This window comes from Mus pahari, chromosome 9 (genome assembly GCF_900095145.1).
Source record: "Mus pahari chromosome 9, PAHARI_EIJ_v1.1, whole genome shotgun sequence".
Classification (NCBI taxonomy): Eukaryota; Metazoa; Chordata; class Mammalia; order Rodentia; family Muridae; genus Mus; species Mus pahari.
In genome coordinates, this window is record NC_034598.1 from 81,718,501 (window position 1) to 81,732,898 (window position 14,398).

At 47.6% G+C, this 14,398-nt stretch overlaps 1 protein-coding gene across 2 annotated transcripts in view; it reads left to right on the plus strand.

Moving 5' to 3' along the window:
- Window positions 1-934: 934 nt before the first annotated feature.
- The window catches only part of Elk3 (ETS transcription factor ELK3), a 59,099-nt gene continuing 45,635 nt past the window's right edge, over window positions 935-14,398 (plus strand). The window contains exon 1 of one of the 2 annotated variants that reach the window (XM_021204781.1): window positions 935-1,308. The gene's annotated coding sequence lies outside the window, so the exon portion shown is untranslated. The remainder of the gene's footprint in view (window positions 1,309-14,398) is intronic. The other variant, XR_003844493.1, reaches the window with a different exon arrangement.

Genomic DNA, 14,398 nt, shown 5'->3' on the forward strand with positions numbered 1-14,398 from the left:
CCCCTTACTCTCAATGTGATTCTGTTATCTGGGCTTACAATCACTCCAGACACATTGAGGGGAGGGCGTAAGGGCAATTAGGGTTTTAAGGAGCCCATGTACTCTCATGCCAAACGTTCAGGATTGAAAACCACTGGTCTGAAAGCCCCAAAGTGTGAAGGCAGGGGACTGGAAGGTTCTGGAAGGCTGGGGCTGGAGGAACTGTGCACAGGGTTTGTTAATAAGAGACCCATTCTCTCCTGCATCCTTCGAGCAATGCCCAACTCTCCAATCAGATCCTGGCCATTGTCCTCAGGGGCAGGGAGTCCAGTCTTGAGACCACAGGGTGCCCCTTCCCCTGTCTCAAGCCACCTGGAGCTCCTAAGCAGTGCCAGTAAAAGCCACTTCACTCATCACTTTTGTAAGGCACAGGATCCTAGTTTGTGTCTCTTAAGAAAGTTTTCCCAAAAGAGGATCCCAACTCTAAAACTGCCTTCAAATTATTACTATTAATATTAATTATAGTGCTGCTGTTAAATATGCCCCGACAGTAACTCTATCCGACAGCATCTTAGGAAGACTCCATCTCCCTTTGTGCACGCTTACATTTTTCACCCTCATCTCCTCTGATCCGCAATAAAAGCAGCCCGGTTCCCAGAGCATCCAAGTCCTGAACCCCACTCACCATCCCTCCTGTCCCTAAGCTCTTCTTCTATGCCTATGGTAGAGAACAGCTCGCTCAGGGACCTCCCTTTCGGGGCAGCATTAGCAGGGCACGAACCCAGGGTGATGCCCAACTTAGGGACCCGAGGGTTCAGGAGCCGAGGGAGCCCCCGCCGAGTGGAGGGAAGGCGGCCTGGCCGGCGGGTCCCCAGGCTCCTCCCCTGGGGTGGCCGAGCAGGAAGCGGGGCGGGCACGGCGCGGGGGCGCGCGGGGCGTGCGGGCGGGCGCGGGGCCCGGCGCCGGGGGTATGCGTGGGTCTGGGCGGGCAGCCCCGGCGCACAGCCGCGGCCCGGGCGCACGGCGCGGGGCGGAAAAGCCTGTTTACACAGACTGCACACCGCCTGGGGAATAATGCAGTAAAGGAAGTGAGCAGGCTCGGCCTGACTGCTCCAACTTCCTGCTCTCACACACACCAGAGGAGGGGGGGGGAGAAAAAAAAAAGAGGAGCGAGAGAAAGAAAAAAAAAAGAGGGGGGAAAATCAGGATCTCATTACAAGAGCAACAGACCGTCTGCAGACGCCTGTCAGCATGGAAAGTCGGGGGCTTTCGCCCGGTTCCTCCTAGAAATCTCCCCAAGAAGACTCCCAAACGCTCCCCCACATCTGGGTAGGTTGCAGGACTGTTGCCTGTTGCTCCGGCGCTTGCAAAGTTTTCTTCGGGCTAGTTTTTTTTTTTTTTTTCCTTTTTTCTCTCTCTCTCCTTTCCCCTTCTTTCTTTTCTTTGGCCGGTGGGGGTGGGGCTGTGGGCTCTGTGGGGTGGGTTGTGGACTGCGTTGGGGGGAGGATGGGGGTGCGTCCCCGCGGGGGAGGATGCTGCGCGTCGCCACCGCCACCGGCGCCACCCCGGGAGCTCGTGCTTGGGCGAAGCCCGGAGAAGGGGACACCCTGAGTGCAAACTCCCGCATCCCTGCAGCGAGGCTCCGGGGCTGTGGGACTGGGGATGGTGGTCGGAGCGGGCTGCGTGGCTGGAGGCTGGATTGTCGCTGACCTCCAGTCGGGGTTGCGGTCGGGATCCCTTCAGGATGGGCACCGAGGCGCGAGTGTTCGGATCCAGGGAAGGGCACAGGGGTGGAGAGGGAGTGGAGGACTTGGGCCATGAAGATGTGGGGCCCGGGGCTATGTCCACTCTCGTTGGGCAGGTGACCCCCGCCCAGGTCACCGCCCCAGGCGCACGCCCAGTCAAATGGACATTTAAAAGCCGGCCGAGTCGGCTAGTCCAGATTCGGATTGGGGAGATGGGCCAGGCAAGGGATGATCTTGAAACTCTCAGCTCTTTAACTTCCAACTGCCTGCTGGCCTGTAATGTTACTGGAACTTTTTTTAAGGGGGGGGGGGAATGAAATTGGGAGGCGGGAGCTAAAAAAATTAAATGGTCTCTGTTTTGTTACGACCGAATCATTCCGAGGATAAGCTGCAGTTACGCGGCGGGTGGGGGTGGAAGCAAGAAAGGCTATTTCAGAAACTGCAAAAGGGGCTTTTTAGAAGGAAAAAAAAAAGAGTGTCGGGAGAGTTTCTGGCTTGTCTGGAAACGGCAAGACTAATTGCCGTGCGCTTCCGCTTTGAAACTGGCTGCAGACAGCATCTTGAAAATGACTCACTGAGGAGCTCACAAAGAAACTGTGGCTTGCTGCTTCTCAGGTTTATGTATTTGTGCCTTTTACAGTTTCCTTTGTAGTGTTCGAGGGTCTCCCGCCCCTTCCCTGCCGGCCCCCTCCAGCCCTCCCCGTCCTGAAAGCCCCTCGCCGGCCTATAACTCCCTGCAGTGCTCTGCCCGAGGTGGGGGGCAGTTGGGGGGGTATGTATGGGGGGGAGGCCGAGTTGTTTTTGGAGTTGGCTGGGGAGAGGGTTAAAGGGATTCCGCTGCTGCAGGGGGAAAAATGTTCCTTGAATTTTCCACTGGCTGCTGCAGGAAGAGAGAGCCCTTTAGTCATTGCTAAGTAATGTCTGCACACACACACACACACACACACACACACACACACACACACACACCGACTAATCTCATTGGGAGTTTCCGCTACTCTGCACAGGAGGAGTTTTGTGCGAGCCACTGTCCTCCCGCAGAGCTAGGCGAGTCACAGCCTTTATTGACTTAGAGGTGCCTTCTCTACCCCTGCCAGTCTTTCTAGGGCACACTCTCAAAAAACTTGGAAGTCCCTTTGGCCATTTTGGGTCTCAATCATGCTTTCCTCCGGGGTGGGGGGAGGGCTGGGAGAGAGAGAGAGAGAGAGAGAGAGAGAGAGAGAGAGAGAGAGAGAGAGTTGTGTGTTGTGTGTATGTTCTGTTTTGTTCTCTGTTGTCCAATCAACTCTTACACAAACACACATGCCTGCCCATCCTCTCCCATCTGTGCCTCTGCTTTGTAGGGGGGTTGGGGGGGGCACAGCGTGGGGGGTAGGGGAGTAGGTCAGGTCAGGCTGGGAAACCTAGCATGTTCCAGGCATCTATCAGTGAGAACCTAAATCGATTTATGAGCCCTATTGCCCAACAAAATATCCTCTGGTCTCCTTCTTTCTCTCTCATCCTGTGGCACACATTTATTTGGAAAAGGGTCAGTTACGGGTTTGAATTTATGAGGATTATAAAATTACAGATTGTGTTAGGAGGGTATGTAGGTCAGACAGTTAAGGAGACTGTCCCATAAGTGTACTAAGAGCTTCCAGTAATGACTGCTTGCAAAACCCCCAGAGCATGAAAAGGGATGGCCTTTCAATGCCAGATATAGAGCAGGCCTTTTGATGCGCTCGCTCTCTCTCTCTCTCTCTCTCTCTCTCTCTCTCTCTCTCTCTCTCCCCTCCCCTCCCCTTTTAAATGTTGACTAGAAATTTGTAGAATTACTAAAAAGGGCCAAGAATTTCAGAGAACCCCACTGAAAGCACAGGGCTTCTTTCTTGAGGAAGACATGATGCCTCTCTTGAGGACTTCCAAGGTGTCACCAAGACTTCTCCTTTGGCAAATCTGTCCTAAAAACAACCCAGCCAGTCCACCCTAGGTGAGTCAGTGGGCCAGACTTCCAAGATGCCCCTCGAACCTTTCCTAGGGCTACATGGGTGGGTGGTCAGTAAACTGCTGGTGTTGAGTGTCCAGTCGGACCACAAAACTCCAGCTGAAAACCTTCCAGGTGCTACCATCATCCTGCAGGAGGGTTCCAGAACGTTGTGAACACTTCCTTCTAACCCAGAGCTTCTCAACCTAACAGTGCAACCCTGTAATACAGTTCCTCATGTTGTGACAAACCCCCAACCATAACATGATTTTTTGGTTGCTACTTATTTTTGCTACTGTTATGAATCATAATGTTAATATCCGATATGCAGGATTCTCTAATATGTGACTCCCCCAGAGGGTCTCAAGTCACAAGTTGAGAACCACCGTTCTTGAGTAGAAGGAAGGAATCAGAGTTCAAGTGGTTGAAGATGCCTGAGATCTGCTTCTGTGGTTTTTCAACCAGGAATAATTTTGCTTCCTACAAGGAACACCTGCAGGGGTGCTAAGTCTACCTGACAGAAACCAGGGATACCGGGGATGCTGGTATTCATCCACCAATGTCCGAGACAGCTCCCCATCAATAATCTGCAAGTCTCTGGTGCTTACGCCGAGTAGTTATTTCACCTTAATGATGAAGATGATAAACTCTCTCAGGCATTCATTCAACAAACGGGCGTTAAAGTCTTCAGTGGTCCCTTTGACAACATATGCTTTATGTCTGTCTCTGTGTTTTTCTCTCTTTTGATCCCCACTCCCATCCTCCAACTGTCTTCTTTTCCGTGCCATTGAATGATAGAATGTCAGATGCTGACATTGGAATGATATAACTTTCATGAGTTGAATCTTTGAACTTCCCTCAGCACCGAGTCGTCACACAGCCAGAGCTGATGCTCTTTAGATGGGAAGAGCCCTGCTTGGATGGGGAGAGACCTTGAATTTTGACGATATCTAAGCATTTACTTAAACCCCCCACCCCCTTTGTCTCCTTCTGTAAGAAACCAATTAATTCAAAACTGCTAATATACAGTAAATGCAACCCTGAGGTCATATATTAAAATTTATCCTTGTCATAACTTTTTGGAACTTAAATCTTTTCCTGAAATTGGTTTTAAAGGACTTCCAGGCAGTGTGTATAAATTAAAATATTCCTTCCTAGCGATCAGATATGGGACTTTGCGTGTTCTACACTACCAAACTATATTTATATAGATAGCTTTGTCAGATGTCACAAAAACATAACCTACTGGCAAGCCCAAGGCACTTAATTAAAGAATTAGCCATAGATGTGACTTCCTGGGGTAGTCTTTTGTTTTAAAGGTGATTTGCCCCTTACTAATAGAGAGTTTGGGTCCTTGACATGCCCAGGCAATGGCAGAGTCCTCTTTGCTTCCCAGACCTCAGACTCCTCCTCATGGATAAAAAGCAATGTGTTCTCTGTCTGTCTGATTCTGCGCTAGCGGCCCCTTCCCCAGTCTGCCTTACCTGTGTTCGTGAGTGTCACAAAGGCCCCGATGTGCATCACATGTTCTTGAATGTTGCAGGCAGACATTTTTCATGCAGTAGTTGGCAAAGCTCCTCTTGGCTTTTGCAGGGTGACTTAGAGCAGGCCACAACCACGCCAGTCATGAGATGCCTTCTCAAGGTTACTTTTTCTGTTTTTCTTGGTTGTGCAGAGTATCACAAATTACTCTAGGAAAACATAGAAAACCACAATGACAACAATAAACATCTCCCCCGAACCCCGCTGCTAACATTTCGTTGTATATTTTTGTAGTCTGTGTAAGATGTGCATTGTGTACACAGATGCACGGGAACGTGTGTGCTCGCTCACTCGCTCGGAAGGTTTTTATTTAGAGTCACATCTTAACTTTTTAAAAGAGTGCATTTTCACATAGCACCCCCACAGGGTGCATTTTAATGATGACTGCCAGACAGTGAGCTTATGTTTATTGAGGGTGACATGATTTCGGATGAACTGGTTTGGTGTTTTGTCATCTGGAATATCTTAAGAATGCTGCCCTCTGGAAAGACTGGGGTTCCTGTGTGCCATGAAATTTGGGATTTTGATGAGTTTCTGTATGATTTAAGTATGAGTCATGACTGGCAGTGGAGTATCGAGCTGTAGTAACAGGAAGTGAGGGCACGCTACACATCAGAACAGAATGCTAGAAAAGGGGAAAGAATGGAGGTTAAACTGGAAAAAATATACCTTAGGATGAGCCAGTTGTGGAGGGGAAGAAGGGTCCTCGTAGACAACCTTTGTTTCTTGCTATATCCCCACTTTCCAAACTTTGCTGTTTTAAATTTGTTTTTTGTTTTTTTTTTTTTTTGTTTTTTTTTTTTTCATTTTCAAGCTCAGTATTACTCTAGCCCATGGCCAGTTTGAATCAAGGTCATTCAGCTTTTTGACTGACACCATGGCAGAAATATCATGCCCACTGTCATTCTGCCACTGAGGGCTTAGCACTAGCAAATTAAATTACCCCCTTGTTTGTGTGTTAAGCTCTCCATGAGCAGATCCTGAAGGCCCCCAAAAGATGGCGGCTTGTTCTGCCTTTTAATTAACGGCTCTTCAAATATTTAACTCTCTCTGTGTTTCTTTTCCACGACCAGAGTTAGAAAAGCCTTGTATTCATTCCTGGAAACTCACACAAATGTCAGGAGCTTTAGAATAAACTCTGCAAGTGGTCACTTCAGCCAAATGTGACTTGCACTGTCACTAGGAATGGACTCTGGCCACTTTACTGATGTGTAGCAATTTACATTTTCTGGGGAGAATTACTAACCTGTTTTAAAAGTTAAGTAGGATTCATTTATAACTTAGCTGAGTGTTTTACTTGTGTATTTTAAAAGTAATAAAGATGATTGGTTGTGATACCCTATTTGAATTTTGAGTCAAACTAAAATGAGTTTACTCACACACTCCAAGTGGCTCAAAGGCTTTTAGTGTTTCTGAGTTTGTGTCAAGCTGGTGGAGCCAGGTGCTCCCATTTAGATCTGATAGGAAGCATGGGGTGGGTGTAAAATGCAATTATCTAGATGTATTTTCTCAAGACTGGTTAGGTTAAAGCTCTCAGCAATAGAAAGCAAAACCAACCAACCAAACAGCCAACCAGCCAAAAAAAAAAACAATGTATGAACCTTGCCTTTATGTTTGACCTTAATGAAAGAGAACAGGTATGACTGAGCACAGTGTGTATGTACATCTTTGGCTCCAGCACTTGGGCCATAGAGGCAGGCTAATCTGTATGAGTCTGAGGCCAGCCTGGACTACAAAGTGTCTCAAATGTAACAAACAAACAAACAAAACAGGTCGTTAACTTACATACATTTTAACGCGGACATCTTGAGTGTAATTGTATACAGCCATGTATCTACCTTCTCAGAATGAAGAATATTTATGTTTCCATCACTTCAAAATATCCCTCCTCCCCCCAAATATTATTTTTTATTCCAGTGGGGACAGTGTCATGATTCTGCCAAGCAGATTCTTAAACTCCAGAATGTCTTGATAAAAATGCCACAACGCTTTCATTTGATTGGCTAAGCATAAATCAGCAGGATATGTGGATTTCCTCATCATGTAGGAAAAGGGAGGGACCTCTTCTAGTTTATTTGATGTAAGAAAAAATATATTTTACCAGCGTTATAGGAAAAATAAAAGTATTGCCTTAAAGCTAACTGGCTCCTTAGGGAATTATATTATCATTCTGTGCCTCAGTTTCCCTGGCTGGATGGTAATGGGCTGAAACGGAGAGGCTTGATTCTCACGTCCCAAGTCCTCTAGCTTTTGGGGGGAGGACATACTTGACCTTGTGGGAATGTGATAAAAATTTTTTGCTGCCACCTTAGGAACAAATGTGGCCATTTAAATTCCCTTTGGATCTCTCTTGTCTCTGGGTTGAATTAGGAGGACCCAAAGGAGAACTGTGCCACCTGCCCAGTGTCCCTCCTTTCTCCCTGAGCTTTGGGACAGAGCTGAGTATTTCACCCATCCCTAATGACCTTCTGCACTCTCATTCTTGGGGACCCAGTGACTGATGTGTGTTGGGCCCTGCGCACTGTTGATGTGGCCAGCATCACTGGGCATCCTTTTGGGACTCTATTCTTCAGAGGATCCCAATCAATAGCCATCCTTTATTGATTGTTACTTTTGAAGTGAACTTTGTCATTTTTGCTGCTCTTCAGTATACAGAGTAGTTGGTTTCATCATGTCGTATTCCTGCACAGGGACCACTGTACCGTTATCACCTTCCCCTTGCCAGCCTTCCTCCATCCTCTTCACCATCAATTGGTCCTCCTCCCTAATAATTCATCTTCGGCTTTCTTTTCTCTCTCCCTCTGATTAAGATCCTGCTTATGAAAGAAAATATGATACCTTGCCTGTCTCTCCATTATCCTCCCTTTCCTCCTCCTCATTCTTTAGCTTTCTTTCAGTTCACCTGTCACACCGGGGGAAGGGTGTGCTGGCCCTCAGCCTTCTCCTGGGCCTGGGGAAGGGTGTGCTGGCCCTCAGCCTTCCCCTGGGCCTGGGGAAGGGTGTGCTGGACCCTGCCTTCCCCTGGGCCTCTTGACCTCCTCCAGAAGTTTTCTTTCCAGGTTTTCTCATTACCCAAATTCTGACTCTTTGAGCCCAGAGGCTAGACAGTTTTCGGTATGTATTTCTGGAAATTGGCTATTCTTCCTAATTGCCCTACAAACTCTTTTCCCAAACTCCAAGACCAAAGATAATACATTGTTCAGACCTATGACACAGGTAGCTTCCGAGCATGAGGGATATCTGCATGTGTGTGTGTGTGTGTGTGATGATACCTTCCACATCTGTGGCGCTCATCCCACCTGGGGCTTGCTCTGCGTCCACATCTGGTTTTTTCATCCATCTTTGTGTCCAACCAGAACTGTGTACAACATTTGGCAGTGGGTGAACTAGAAACAAAAGAAATGGAAGAAGGCTTATCTGCAGAGCCTGGGCTGGCTAGAGGGCCACGTTGTACATAAGCCCAGCCCTTTACTAGAAGGTGCCCCGGCTGAATTAACAACAGGCAGGTCTCCTGGTTAGATGTCTGTGTCACTTGCTATAGTTTTCATTAGACTTCCAAGAAGCGTGTATGTTCAGAAATCGGGTTTGTTTATTAGCATTGAGGCAAACATGGCTCTGCTCTTCATATCAGTGTTAGACTGAGAATGGCTGGCGATGGCTAGAAAGACTTTCCTGTGGAGCGCTTTCTTGTCAGAATCAATCAGTTCTAAAGCCACTGTAGTCCTCTCCGGAAGATTCCAGTTGACAAGCTTCTCCCAGTTGCCCTGGATAATCCATTTGGGGTCCTGCATGTTCCTTGGTTTGGAAATCTTTCTTTCCCTGGGACAGCTGTGTGTGCCGTGTTTATAACCTTTTGAAATCAATGATGTTTCTGCTGGAGTTTAAAATAATGAAAGAGATGGGCTAAAGACCAGCTTTGGGGTCTTTTGTTTGTTTGTTTGTTTGTTTTTGTTTTTGACAGAGCAAGACTAGTTATATTAACTAGTTTCACCTGAGTTTTGCCAAAGAGCTCTTTGCTGAGGCCAGTCTGGTTTAACCAGAGTGTCTGACCAAGCAGCTAATCCCCTAGCTTAAACCATGATCTTAATTATAAGGGAAAAAAGTGAACAATATAACAAAACAAGTGTCAAGATTCACCCCAGGGCCAGCTCCCTAGTAGATGTGTGGATTGACCAGGAGAATGCACTGCTCACACCTGTAGCTTGTCATCTTCTAAATGGTGTCATGGACACTCAGAGTATTAACTTAAGAAATACTGTAAGCAAAAAAAAAAAAAAAAAAAAAGGTGGGGGGGGGGGGGGGCCATGTGTTGATGTCCGATGACTAACATTTGAAGTAATGCTGTGCTGGTAGGCTTCACTGAGCCGGGACGGGAGTGTCCCCTTGTTATCCCCTCATCAGAGTCCGGAAGATTTGACTTTTGAGGCTGAAATATAAGCGGGATGTATTGGGGTTTAGTTTTAGAAATGAAGGGGATAGGAGCGGAAGGGACGTTTCGGGGGTGCGCATGTGCGCTTGCTTAGGTAGACAGTGGCCGCTGGGGAGAGCGTCTGGGTAGGATGTGGCCTTAGAAAAAGTGACCAACCACAGCAGCTCCTCCAACACAGGGGAGTGAGCCTGCCAGGGGTGGGGGGAGTGGGAGTGGGGGGTAGGGGGGTGGGGGGTGGGATTTGAGCCTTCCTTCTGTATCTAGGGTGGAGCCTGAGGGAATGTTGTTTACTGAGTTTCTCCACCCGGAAGAACCATTGTTTCAATATAGGAAGTCAGGCGAGAGCCTGGATTTACTCTGTTATTTTCAGGAAAGGAGAAAGCTTTGACTCCCAATAATGCCCTGGAGTCCCATGACGGGCATATAAAGAAAGCACCCCGACTGTGGAGTGCTGTCTGGGAGCTTAACTGAGGAGATGGGCTCCCGTAGTTTCCTTGTGTGATCTTGAACTTGAACTCTTACAATCCAGGACTCGGGAGCATTGATAAGGAAGTTTTTTCTGCCAGTGTCCATTGTTCTCCAAGCTTCACCTTCAGAGGCCGTTTAGACGAGAGGCCATTAGATTCCCTCTGCCTCTGTCTTCCCTCTTTCCCAAACCCTCTGTCTTCCTCCTCTTATCTCTTTAAAAAAATGTGTTTTAGAACTGTGCCCGCAAATGCTCCTAGGTAGAAGTACATGGTCACACCTGCACTGCATGTCCAGTGCCTTAGAGATGGCCTCGGGCAGACACCCTTCATCTTTGATGATTGAGGCAAAAGCAATGGCCAGACAGCCACTTGGTATCCCTGAATTCACTTTATCCACCACTTTAGTTTTCCTGAACTTTGGATATGTGCATAAATAGAATAATGTACGTAATATTGAAATTGTCTTAAAGTTAGTTATTTTAATCAAATTACACATACACACACACACACACACACTCTCACAGCCAAGATGCTGGAATCAGGAATCAAATAGGGTGATACAAGTGTCCCATGGTTCTTAGAAGGTTGACAGTGGGGTTAGTAAGGTCAGTTGGGAAAATGCCTGCCTAGCCACATGAAGCCCTGAGTTCCATTCCTAGCACCACATTAACTGGGCGTGGTAGCTCAGGTCTGTAATCCCAGGGCTCTGAAAGTGAAGGGAAGAGGGTCAGATGTTCAAAACCTTCCTGGGCTGAGTAGTTACTCCAAGGTCAGCCTGTGCTACCTGAGACCCTATCTTAAAAAGAACAATGTAGCAAGACAATAGCAGCAGCAGCAATAACAACAAAATATTAGACCTAGCCTTTTGCCCTTAAGGAGCAGAAGTTGTCCTGGGCATATGGTTCAATAGTTAAAGTGCTTGACTTGCAACCAAGAAAACCTGATTTGATTCCCTAGGTCCCACATAAAAAGATTGAGCGTGGTTGCACTTGCTTGTAATCTCAGTGCAGGGGAGGCAGAGACGGGGCAGTCCCTGAGGCTCAGTGACCTGCTAGTCCTCAGTCCAGAAAGTGGATGCTGTTCCTGAGAATGACCTGAGGTTGACCTCTGGCCTCTGGCATGTGTGCGAATGTGTGTGCACAAATACTCACAGACACAGACACACATAAATACACGCACATGTGAACACACACACTTTAAAAACTTTTTGTAGAAGATTATACATTCTCTATGGGATTAGACGATCTCACTTTTTCTTTTTATTAAAAAAAGGATCATTTTCTTGAGGAAGGAGGAAATATAATCTAAATTCAGAACATGGCTGCTATTTTTATAGCTAATATATTCATGCTGTAAAAAGAAACAGCATCCAGTTGTGTGTGGTATTTCAGAAAGGGCCAACCCCATGGATGGCAGATGCCTACATGGGAGTTCGAGGAGGTGAAACCACTTGGGGATGAGGGCCCATGTTTGACACTGGCGTCATCTCTTTCATCGATGCTTTGGATGGAGTGAGCGAATGGGCCGCTGGAAGCAGTTTCTGGGACACTTTTCTCTTAATGAATTTGGATGATTGATTTTTGAAAAGTGTTAAGAATAAGACACTGGAGGAGGCTTCGGTTTTGAAAGCACACACTATGTGTTTTGCAACGGTCTTCTTAGAAATAAATACCAGTGTCTACCTGCCAGGCAGTGGTGGGCACATACCTTTAATCCTAGCACTCAGGAGGTAGAGGCAGAGGTAGAGGCAGAGGCAGAGGCAGAGGGCAGAGGGCAGAGGGCAGAGGGCAGAGGGCAGAGGGCAGAGGGCAGAGGGCAGAGGGCAGAGGCAGAGGCAGGTGGATCTCTGAGTTAGAGGCTAGCCTGGTCTATAGGACAAGTTCCACGCATGTGCCAGGGCAGCCAGGGTTACACAGAGAATCACTGTCTTGAAGAAAACAAAAACCCAACCAAACAAAACAGCATCTTCTAAGAACACCAAGTTATTTTAAACCTGTCCCACTAACTGTACTAATTCACTTACTGTTGCTTCTTCATGTGCCATGTGTGGTTTTAGATAAAAAGTCATGAAGAATTAAGTGACCTCTGGCTTACTTTTACCTCAGTGCCACTGGGTTTTTATTTCATGTTAAAAAGCACTTTGTTAAAAAGTCATTTACTGCTGGAAGAAATTCTCTGCATGGGAAATGATGGCTGGGTCACATCTGGCGAGACGTGACGCCCATGCCGGAACGTGCAAGAGAAACTCATGCACGTGGGTCAGGGAAGCGGATGGGGCCGGTTGCCACCTTCCTGACTTCAGATGCAACCGACCCTCCACACATGTCCACCACATGAGCAGGCGATGACACACTGAAGCCTCTCTAGCTGCACTGCCAAAGAGCATCCACAGAAAAGACCAAGGTATGAGTACCTGGAATCTGCACTTCCTAAACTCTGAAAGAGCTTTGCTTTGAGCATGATACCAGAGCCGAGTGATCAGTGCCTCAGAGTCCGAAAGCACCCAGCTCCTGGCACAGATAACCACTCGTGAGGGGCTCTCTGTGCTTCTCAAAAATCTAAACATGATGTCTCTCGCCACCTCCTGTTCACAAACACCAGTAGTATGTGTCCATTTTATATGAGAGAACTGTCTTAAGCGACACCAGAGACTAGCTAATGTCAGCTCTAGCTGCCTTCTGTCTCAACACTGGCAAGTGTTTTACTTGAGCAAAAGAATTATAATACTGCAAGCACCCCTGGAACTACTGGAAAATATCGACAGTTCTGAGGTGCTATTTGAAATCATTTTCATCTTAATCATATACTTTTAGACTGAGACAAGAACTGCCAGCTGATTTCTTTTTCTGTACCTCTTTATCTAGGTACCATTAAGAGCCAAGAGCTTTAAAATAGTTGCAGTGGAGTTAGTCCCGGGAGAAAAGTTGCTATTCTAGGAGAGCTGTGTTTGTCTGAGACGGGCCTCTGGTTATCCCATGATGTTGGTGGTAGTGGTGGTGATGCTTGTGGTATGGTGTGTGTGTGCGTGTGTGCATGTGCGTGCATGAGAGGGGGTGATGAATAGATAGACACTTGGCCATTGAGAAATTGCCTTAACTTCTATGGAGTAGACAAGAAAGTTCTAAGCTTCCCTGGTAGACATGGCCTTTCCCTTTGCCAGGGCTTCTGCGGAGGAATCTGGAAGGATGTGGTCAAGGATTCCTATGGTTTAGTCCATTCCCTAGAACACTGTAGACTAATGCATCACCAGTTTGAGAAGCAGATCCCCATGAAAAGCCGTACTTGGGTGATGATAGTTAACAACACGGAGATAAACAACCTGTCTGTTGGCTGTGACACCCACAGAGGTCTCGGAAGGACACGGGTAGTCATGTTCATATGGAGACCGGATCCAGGAGAAAGGAGAGGGCATAGAACTGTCTCCGGGAATCTCTAACTGCAGGTGTTAGAGGTGGCCAGACCAGGAGCATCTCGCCAGGGGAAGAGGAAGACACCCAGATGGCTGGGTACCCCTCTCTGTCTCTCAGGAAATGCCTGACGGTCCCTGCATCAGAGCTAGGATACGCAGCACAGCTGTGCAGACTTCCCATGCCCAGAATCCCCCAAGGTCCTTTAAAGAGGAAGGGGTGGTACAGTGGCGACTCACACCTAACCACACCTGGAACCCCTTCCTTCCTAGGCTTGCACTGTGTGTTTCCTGACCCTGCTCAGCCCGTGTGTGCCCAGGAGAAAGAGTGGGCAGATGAACAGGGAGGGATCACTTGTAAGCAGGGTGTCCTCTGTGGAAAGGGGGAGCAGTGGGACTCAGTGTCTGGACTTTTAGTTGGAGTAGCTGACAAGACCACTTTTATTAAATGTTTCAGTTTGCACACATACCCCTGCCTCCCCCCCCCCCCACTTCCTCCACCCTCATGTTTCCACTGGGTGGTGCTGTAAGAATTCCTACCTTTTTGCCTCAGGAGTTTCCCCTTCCCAGAAAGCCGCCTCTGCAACATAATAGAAGGAAGTCCTGATTTAGAAAGGTTTCACAGTTTCACGGACACAATGAGAGAGAGAGATGGAGGATGCTCGGGCAGGAAGCGCCCCAGTTGCTGGATGTGGAAAAACCACCATCATTGTGTGTCCTGCAGAAGTGTTCTCAGTGCACTCGGGGCTTGCGGGGGGGGGGGGGGAGTGTCCTCTCTCTCTCTTTTTACATCTACCAGTTGCCTCTTTAGCACAAAGCGTGTTCAAGTTTATCTGAAAGATTCCAGTTTTCTGTCTCCCAGAAGTA